Source organism: Gopherus evgoodei, chromosome 13 (genome assembly GCF_007399415.2).
Source record: "Gopherus evgoodei ecotype Sinaloan lineage chromosome 13, rGopEvg1_v1.p, whole genome shotgun sequence".
Taxonomy (NCBI): Eukaryota; Metazoa; Chordata; order Testudines; family Testudinidae; genus Gopherus; species Gopherus evgoodei.
This window is the reverse complement of record NC_044334.1, coordinates 25,911,696-25,919,419: the sequence shown is the minus strand read 5'-3', so window position 1 is coordinate 25,919,419 and position 7,724 is coordinate 25,911,696.

The window sequence follows — 7,724 nt, the reverse complement described above, 5'->3', positions numbered from 1 at the left end:
AACATAAACTACTAAAAAAATAAATAAAGAGAAAGAAGAATTTTTCGTCTGTATAGTAAAGTTTCAAAGCTGTATCAAGTCAAAGTTCAGTTGTAAACTTTTGAAAGAACCATAACATTATGTTCGGAGTTACAAACATTTCAGTGCTATGAACAACCTCTATTCCAAGTGTTTGGAGCTCTGAGTTTCTACTGTAAAGGATATAGTCAGAAATCATTGAAGTTTAAAAAATGCATTTTGTATCTCCATCCTTTTCTGTACTTCCAGGCTGTAACCAGGACCAGAAGTGAAAGTACCAAAAAGATGGGTTTCAGAGTAGCAGCCGTGTTAGTCTGTATGCATTCTATGCATCTGATGAAGTGGGTTGTAGCCCACTAAAGCTTATGATCAAATAAATTTGTTAGTCTCTAAGGAGGCATAAGTACTCCTGTTCTTTTTACCAAAAAGATGCTCATCGTCACATAATGTCTAGCACAAATGGGTGTAGGGAATCCCAGAGAAATCTCCCAAGGAAGCATATGCTCCTTGATTTTCAGCCCAGATTTAGATACACAAGAGTTTCAGGTAGCTGGAATAAACTCCAGATAAACGTCATAATTTTGGATGTGAACCTGAACTGGCCTCAATCAATCATCATCATCCAGTTTTATCGGAGATTCTTTGTAAGAGTGACAGCAGCCTGTAGGTGATCCCTGAAATCTCTCAATTTTTTGACAATAAAGAGGAAAACAACATGACACAGATATCTACATCCATGCAGATTGCACTCTGGGTGCAGCTCTTAAGAAGAGGAGAACCTGAAATGAGGATTTCCACATTTGCCTGGACTCTGGGCTTAGAAAGAACAAAATGAGGATTTGGCACCTGCCTAGTGTCCAGATATATTACATATCAAGTAGAGATAGCTTTTAGGACCTGAAAGACCCATGGCCCAGGAAGGGGATCTATTCCATAGGCTGTAGATCTCTTATACAGCTAGTGGAATATAGACCAGTGTGCTTTCTTCTGGTTTGGTGCGGAAAAACCCCTGGCTCCCTGGTTTCCTCCATCATCTTCCCTTCTCTCTTTCTATAATTCCTGTTACTGAAGTATCTAAGTACTGGTGAAGATAATTCCCAGACTGATTTTCCTATTGATTTTGCTCGGTAAGATAGACTTAGATCCCATGCATTCCCATTGAAACCAAAGGAAGTAAAGGACACTCAGCAACTCCCAGGATGTTGTAAGCACTTCAGAGACCCCGATCCAGAAGCAGCCCAAAAGGCCATTACTGCTGGTTGGCCAGTGTGTTACATGCCTGTTGTCCTTGCTTATTATAACTTTAATTTTAGTTATTTCTGTTAAAAAGACCAACAGTCTTTATTCACGGGGACATATTAAAACTAGAGCTGTTTGACATTTTTTGCATGCAGAGTTGTGTAAAACAAAGTCTTCTTACAAAAACCTGAAACTTTTCACCAAAACTTTCCAACTTTATCTAAATTCTGAGTTTTGTGAAATGTTTCACATTTAATATTTTTATTGATGTTATTAATCATGATTGTTTTCAAAGTTGGTATTGAATTCTTTTATTTACCAAAAAAGAAAAATGTGATTTCTTATTAAAAAAAAAAATTTGGATAAGCCTTTCTTAAACAATTTTGACAAAAATATCTATTAAAATATCACAGAGTCTCAGAAAATAGGTCCACTTCAAACCTTTGAAATGTCAATGTTTTCCACAGCTGTTTCCCAATTTTTCACCAGCTCTAACTGAAACTTATATTTACCATATAAAATAAAGTCATTGAGCCACTGAGTCTTACAAAGGGTTTTCAGAATAGTTTCCTCTACACCTGATACTCAGTATCATAATTGATTTAAATAATTTATGTCCAGTCTCAGGCCCCCTTACACAGAATGATGTCAAAGGGCCTTAATGTAAATAAAAATTAGGCCTTATACAAATAGTTACAATTCAGATCTCACTGTATTAAACATATAAAATGAGAAACCATTCACTAGAGTGCTGCAAATGTTTCATGATGGAACAAAAAAACCCAAACCAAAACAGCTGAGTTTTACCTTGTCTGGGGCTAGGCCATTTGAAACTTGGACTGAGTTTGAAGTGAACTTGGGCTGAGTTTTCAGAGGTCTGGGACAACTTTGAGAGGACCTGAGCCAATTCAAGGTTTGGGTCAAACCACAAACAATTGAGCTTTTCCTGTTTTTGACCCAAAGCCAGGCAAAACTCAATAGTTTAAAGTGAATTTTGTAAAACACCACTCACAAATTGCTCACAGTGTTGTTGCAGCTGTGTTGACCCCAGGAATTAGAGAGAGAGAGAAGGTGGGTGAGGTAGTATCTTTTATTTTCACCAACAGAAGTTGGTGCAAGAGACAAGCTTTCAACCTGAAGCCTGAGATCTGAAGAAGAGGTCTGTGCAAGCTTTCAGGTTTCTCTTTCACCAACAGTGAAAACTTAACATGTGCAACCCTGCAAATCAAGCCTGCTGAATTTCATGCAGCTCTAAAACCTACCTTTTCTCCAGACTGGAGACCTCGGTAGGTAAAAGGTTCTGCACATGGAAAATGAGGCTACAGGGGAGAATGAAAGTGTAGATGCTAAGTTAGCCCAACTTCTGTGGTCGGTTCTCCTGCCTCCTCATCAACCTTTTCCTCAGGAGATTTTCCTGTACCCCACCTTCCATTTAACACATCATTTCCTTCTAACAGGTCTCAGGTCTGGGTGGAATAGGAGCTGGAGGATAAGTTGCTGAGGAACAAAAGGATCATGGCAATCTGTATGTTTAATAAAAACTTAGTTGCATGTCTGGGAAAGTTTTGGCAGGAATACAGAACTGCAAAAGAGGCCCTCGCTCACATGATCTGGGGTTCAGTCCTGCAAGATGTTGAATGTCTTCTGCCATCAATGGGAGCTGAAGATGTTCAGCACCTTGCTGGCTTGGTCCATCATTTATAACTCCTTGTTTTACTATACCTTTTAATGGACTCAACTTCCTCTTTGGTCCCAGCATATTGTCAATGGATTGGACACTCACATACTCTGACTTCCAACCCCAAAACAGTCCATATAATTGCATGGAATTCCATTGCAGCTGTAAACCGAAACACCTCTTTACAGAGGCTGTACTTTGTGCTGTCTATTGCTAAGAGGATGTAGCTAGGCCTATTCAGCCCTCATGTACATGATAGATCCCCAAAGGGGATGCATTTAGGAAACCAGAAAGGCCTCCCCCTACTTCAGACAGGAAGGACCAGGAAAAAAAACCCCAAAACATGGGGATCCACTACTTCCAGGGGACAACAAATGAAAACACAGGAATGGAGAGTGAGTGTCATAGGTTTACAAGCAGGGTTCCAGAGGGGGACACAGAGCAGAAGATCCCAAGGATGCAGATAGGATGGTCCTGTTCCGGGTCTAGATTTCACCAGTATCAGCACAAACAGAATTCATTGAAAAATGGCTTGTTTTGCAAAAACACACCCAAATGTTGGGGTTTTTTTGGGGGGGGTATATTTAGGGACCCCATTTCCTCTCCCTTTATTTTTTCCTCCTTTTTCAGTGGCAAGGGAAAGAAAAAAAAGGAGAGAGAGAAAAGGGGAAACTCACCCCCCCTCAAAAAAAAAACAACAACAACAATCTGTAGGCCAAAGTATTTTGGCTTTTAGTTTTCAGAAACAGATTGTTGATTTTTCACTTCTTTCATTATGAACTTTTGTTTTTTCTCCCCTAAATGAAGCCTTCTCCCCCTCCCCCAACAAAAACAAAGTTTAGAATGAAAAATTTCAGCTGGCTCTAGTTATGAGCAAGACAGAGGAAACTGTTCCCTCCCTCCCCCTAAAAAAGGGAACAATTTAGGCTAACATTTTCCAAGCAACCATAGGACTTTGGTTGCCTACCTACTGTCAGGCCTGTATGCTGGTCATTGGTTAGAACCAGGCTGAGTGGGCCAGAAACCAGAGCCAAGGGCTGAAGCCAGAGTCAGGAACCAGGCAGGAACAGGGCTGGAGCGGGACAACCACAATGCAGGAGCAAGCCTGGAGCTGATGCAGGACAGGAGCAAGAACAATCACAGCTGTGGACTAAAACATTGGGTAGACAATGACTTCCTACTGCTGCTGACCTTAAAAGCGGGCCTGCTTGCTCCCCATAGCAAATCCAGTGGGCTGCCCAATCAGGCAGTCCTACCATCACCCAGCTGAGCTCATTAATCTGCCAGGAGGCAGAGCTGGCTACTCCTCTAGCTCAGGTGCTCAGACCTGATGCCTCCCATTAAAGGGACTGGCAAGTGGGAATCCCAAGATCCTAACAAGCTTTGAAAATCACTGTTCACTGAAGTAACTATTGAAAAGATTCCAGGGATAAAACTCCTTTCCTGTATGGGGGCTCAAAGGGAGAAAGAGGGTTTTGGGACCTGATCCCGCCATATCCTGTACAACAGCCAGGTGGAATTCCGCCCGTGCAATGCTCAGGAAAAGAGCTGTGTAAATAACAGATTTTGAGGGCTTGCTGGCAATTTCAAAAAGGAGAAAAAAATTATTTCAAGATGTGCCAAAACCAAAAGTTTTTTAAAATTTTGGCAAATTGAAAAGTCAAAAAAGGTTTCATTTTGGGTCAAACAAAACATTTTATTTCAACCAAATCAAAAGGTTTCATTTTGAATGTGACCATTTTTTCATACTTCTGATTAAAAAAAAAAAAGAATTAAAAGACATTTTGAAACAAAGAATCGTTTTGAAGCTACCAGAGCCAACTGAGTCTGAAGCACTGTGCTGCATACATCATGAGGCCAGCAAGCCCACTTCAGACCTTGTCTGCACTTGGGGATTACGGAGGCCACACAAAAATAAAACCTAATGGAGATGAAAGTTACCTATATTTTTCAAACCGCCAAATGATTTTTTCAATTTGATTTATGTTTATGGCAAAAGTTTGGGTCACCCTTATTTTCTATAAACCCGTTCTCCCACAGCGAATTAGCTTTTCCCCTAGGATTTCTGCGAGAACCAAATGTCGGAATTCAAGAAATTGGGCAGAAGTGGTAATTTGACACACTGAAATTAGTTCGTCTAGAATCTTCCACTGCTTTGAAGTAGCACAGTTTACACAGAGTCTTCTCCTGTTCAAATAAGACCTGCTAGCAACTGAGAGCATTCAATGAATGCTGGAATTTCAGCCTTTCCAAATGCTATCTTTCTTCTGGATGTCTTTTCTCCCTCCTCTTGTCTGACTTGAGTATTTCAACTGTAAGCCCTTTGGCGTGAGTGTGTGTACAGTGCTTAGAGGAAAGGAGAACTGATCTCACTTGAGGCAGCTAAAGTTCTCTGTAAATAATAAGATAAAATAATAAGAAGATAGGAAATTAAAAAAAAAAAAGGATTAGTCCTGAGATTTTGCCCTTGTCTCAATTTTCCAGTAATCTCCTGCAGGTCAGTTAATTTCTCTTGTGCCCTTTCCTGCTTCTCATTACAATACACATGTGAGGGCAGTGAGCCAAAACAATATGTATGGTCACCCTACAGCATGAAAGACCCTGGAAGGCAGCTATGTGAATCCAAATCTCCAAGTGGAAGCCACCTCTCTCCTCGCCTTCTCTCTCTCAAGCCCACATACTGCACTGAACGGCAGGCCGGTGCCCTGGTAGAGTGTATTTTCATTCAAGGAAGCCAGCCAATGGCTGGGGCTCTGCTTCAGTCCAGGCCTCTCAGTAACTCAGGAACTTGGCTTAGAATCATTTCATTAACTGTGAATGGATTTTGCATTACCAGATATCAGGCCTGTTTCTTAAACGCCCCCCGCCCCCACATGCACCACCCCATAACTTCCTGCAAGCAGCAGCAATACAAGGCCTCATTTAAAGTCTAAGACTTGTCTGCTTAGTGTCTTCATACAAGGAGGAGAAAAAAAGATGCGGGAATAAGGCCTAAATAAGTAGCTTGTTTCTTTAATTTTTTTTTTGATTTTGCCAGATCTCCCCCAGGGGTACTGACTGCAAAGGGAGCAACATGTATTTACAAATTCTATTAACAAGATACAAATCGTTTGCAGTGCAGCATCCACCACACAGATTCATTTCAGTCACCCCTTGATTGCTGTTACAACCACCCCCCAAGCCCACTCTCACACACGTGCATACAGTACATAGTCAATTCTTCCTCCCTCCACCCCAGTTTTTCCTAAGTTCAAGACAAGTTGAAGGGTCAAAAAGGCAAAGGGTGTTTCAGAAGTTTAGCAGACAGCATTTGGTGAAGGATAAAGAGAGCGGGGGGGGGGGGAGGGAAGAGAGAGAGCGAGACAGAGAGAGAGAAGGAATCTGGCATGCATTAGGCTGAGCAGTTCCAAGCCTCCATCCTCCATGGACTTGTCACTTTCTTTCTCTCTTTTAAATCTGTGGTTTATTCATGACTTTTCTTTTCATATCAGCCAACAATTGTATTTTTGTCCCTTCCCACCTCCCCTTTCTCTGCCTGCCTGCTTCCTAAAGAGTCGATTCACTTACAATTTTCTAATGATGATTTTACGTAGGCCCCCGCCCCCAAGTGTGTCTTACATGCTTCATCAAAGAGCTGCTGCAAAGAGTTTGTAATGGAGGCTGTAAACACGTATTGATACATACAATTCTCCTCTCTGGGTGGGATCTGCAGCAGGGAGGGTCCCAGAGCCCAGACTCCAGCCCGAGCCCGAATATCTACTTCGCAGTTAAACAGCCCCGTAGCCCGACCCCTGCAAGCCCAAATCAGCTGACATGGGCCAGCCACAGGTGTTTAACTGCAGTGTCGACATACCCATTATATCTTCCAGGATGGATTTTTGAAAGTGTTCAGCGTGGGTCTAATTTCCATTGTCTTCAGTAGATCGGTGCTTAGTGTTTTATGATTTGCCCCATTGGCCCCACAAAATGTCCCCTGTGTTCTATTGATCCAAATTTTTGAAGTGGCCTATCACAATGGTAACTATGTGCCATTTTGGGGGTCTTTTCACACCACATCAGATGAAAGCAATGTCATGTAAGAATCATTCTGACTATCTAATAATTACAGTACTACACAAATTGGTGCAGCCAGTGATGCCTTTGGAAAACTTTAGGGTCATCCCTGGACTGAACATGATGTCAGACTGCAAACAAAAATTTATGTTTAGTGGCTATCGTCATCACCCCACTCCTCTATGATTGTGATATGTGAACTACTTATCAACACCACATAAAACACTTGGACCAATTCCATCTACAATGGCTATGGCAGATGATGGGAATTAAATGGCAAGATCTGGTTGCAAACACTGAGGTCCCTGCATGCTGCACAATCACAGGCTTGAAGTTTGTATAGGGCGAGTGCAGCTGGGATGGTGCAGTCCTGGGCTCCATGTCTGACAGTAGAATGCCGAAGGCCGTCGTTTACAGAGAATTGCAGACCGGAACTCGTTTTAGGGGCAGACCAAAAAAACATTACAGAGACAATCTTAAGGCCAACCTCCAATCTTACAATGACCTCAACACCTGGGAGCTGTTAGCACAAGAGAAGAGCCACCTAGATTGTAGCTCATCTGTCAAACTTCATGGGAGGCTCCATCATCAATGTCTGATGCAAAACGACATTTCAAATGGGCCATGGGGCTGATTCAGATACTGACTTCTCAAGAATACTAGGAGCCTCACTTGGAAAAGATGACACCTTTGATGGCATAAAGGGAAGAGAATTGATTTGGAGTTAAACCGTCCC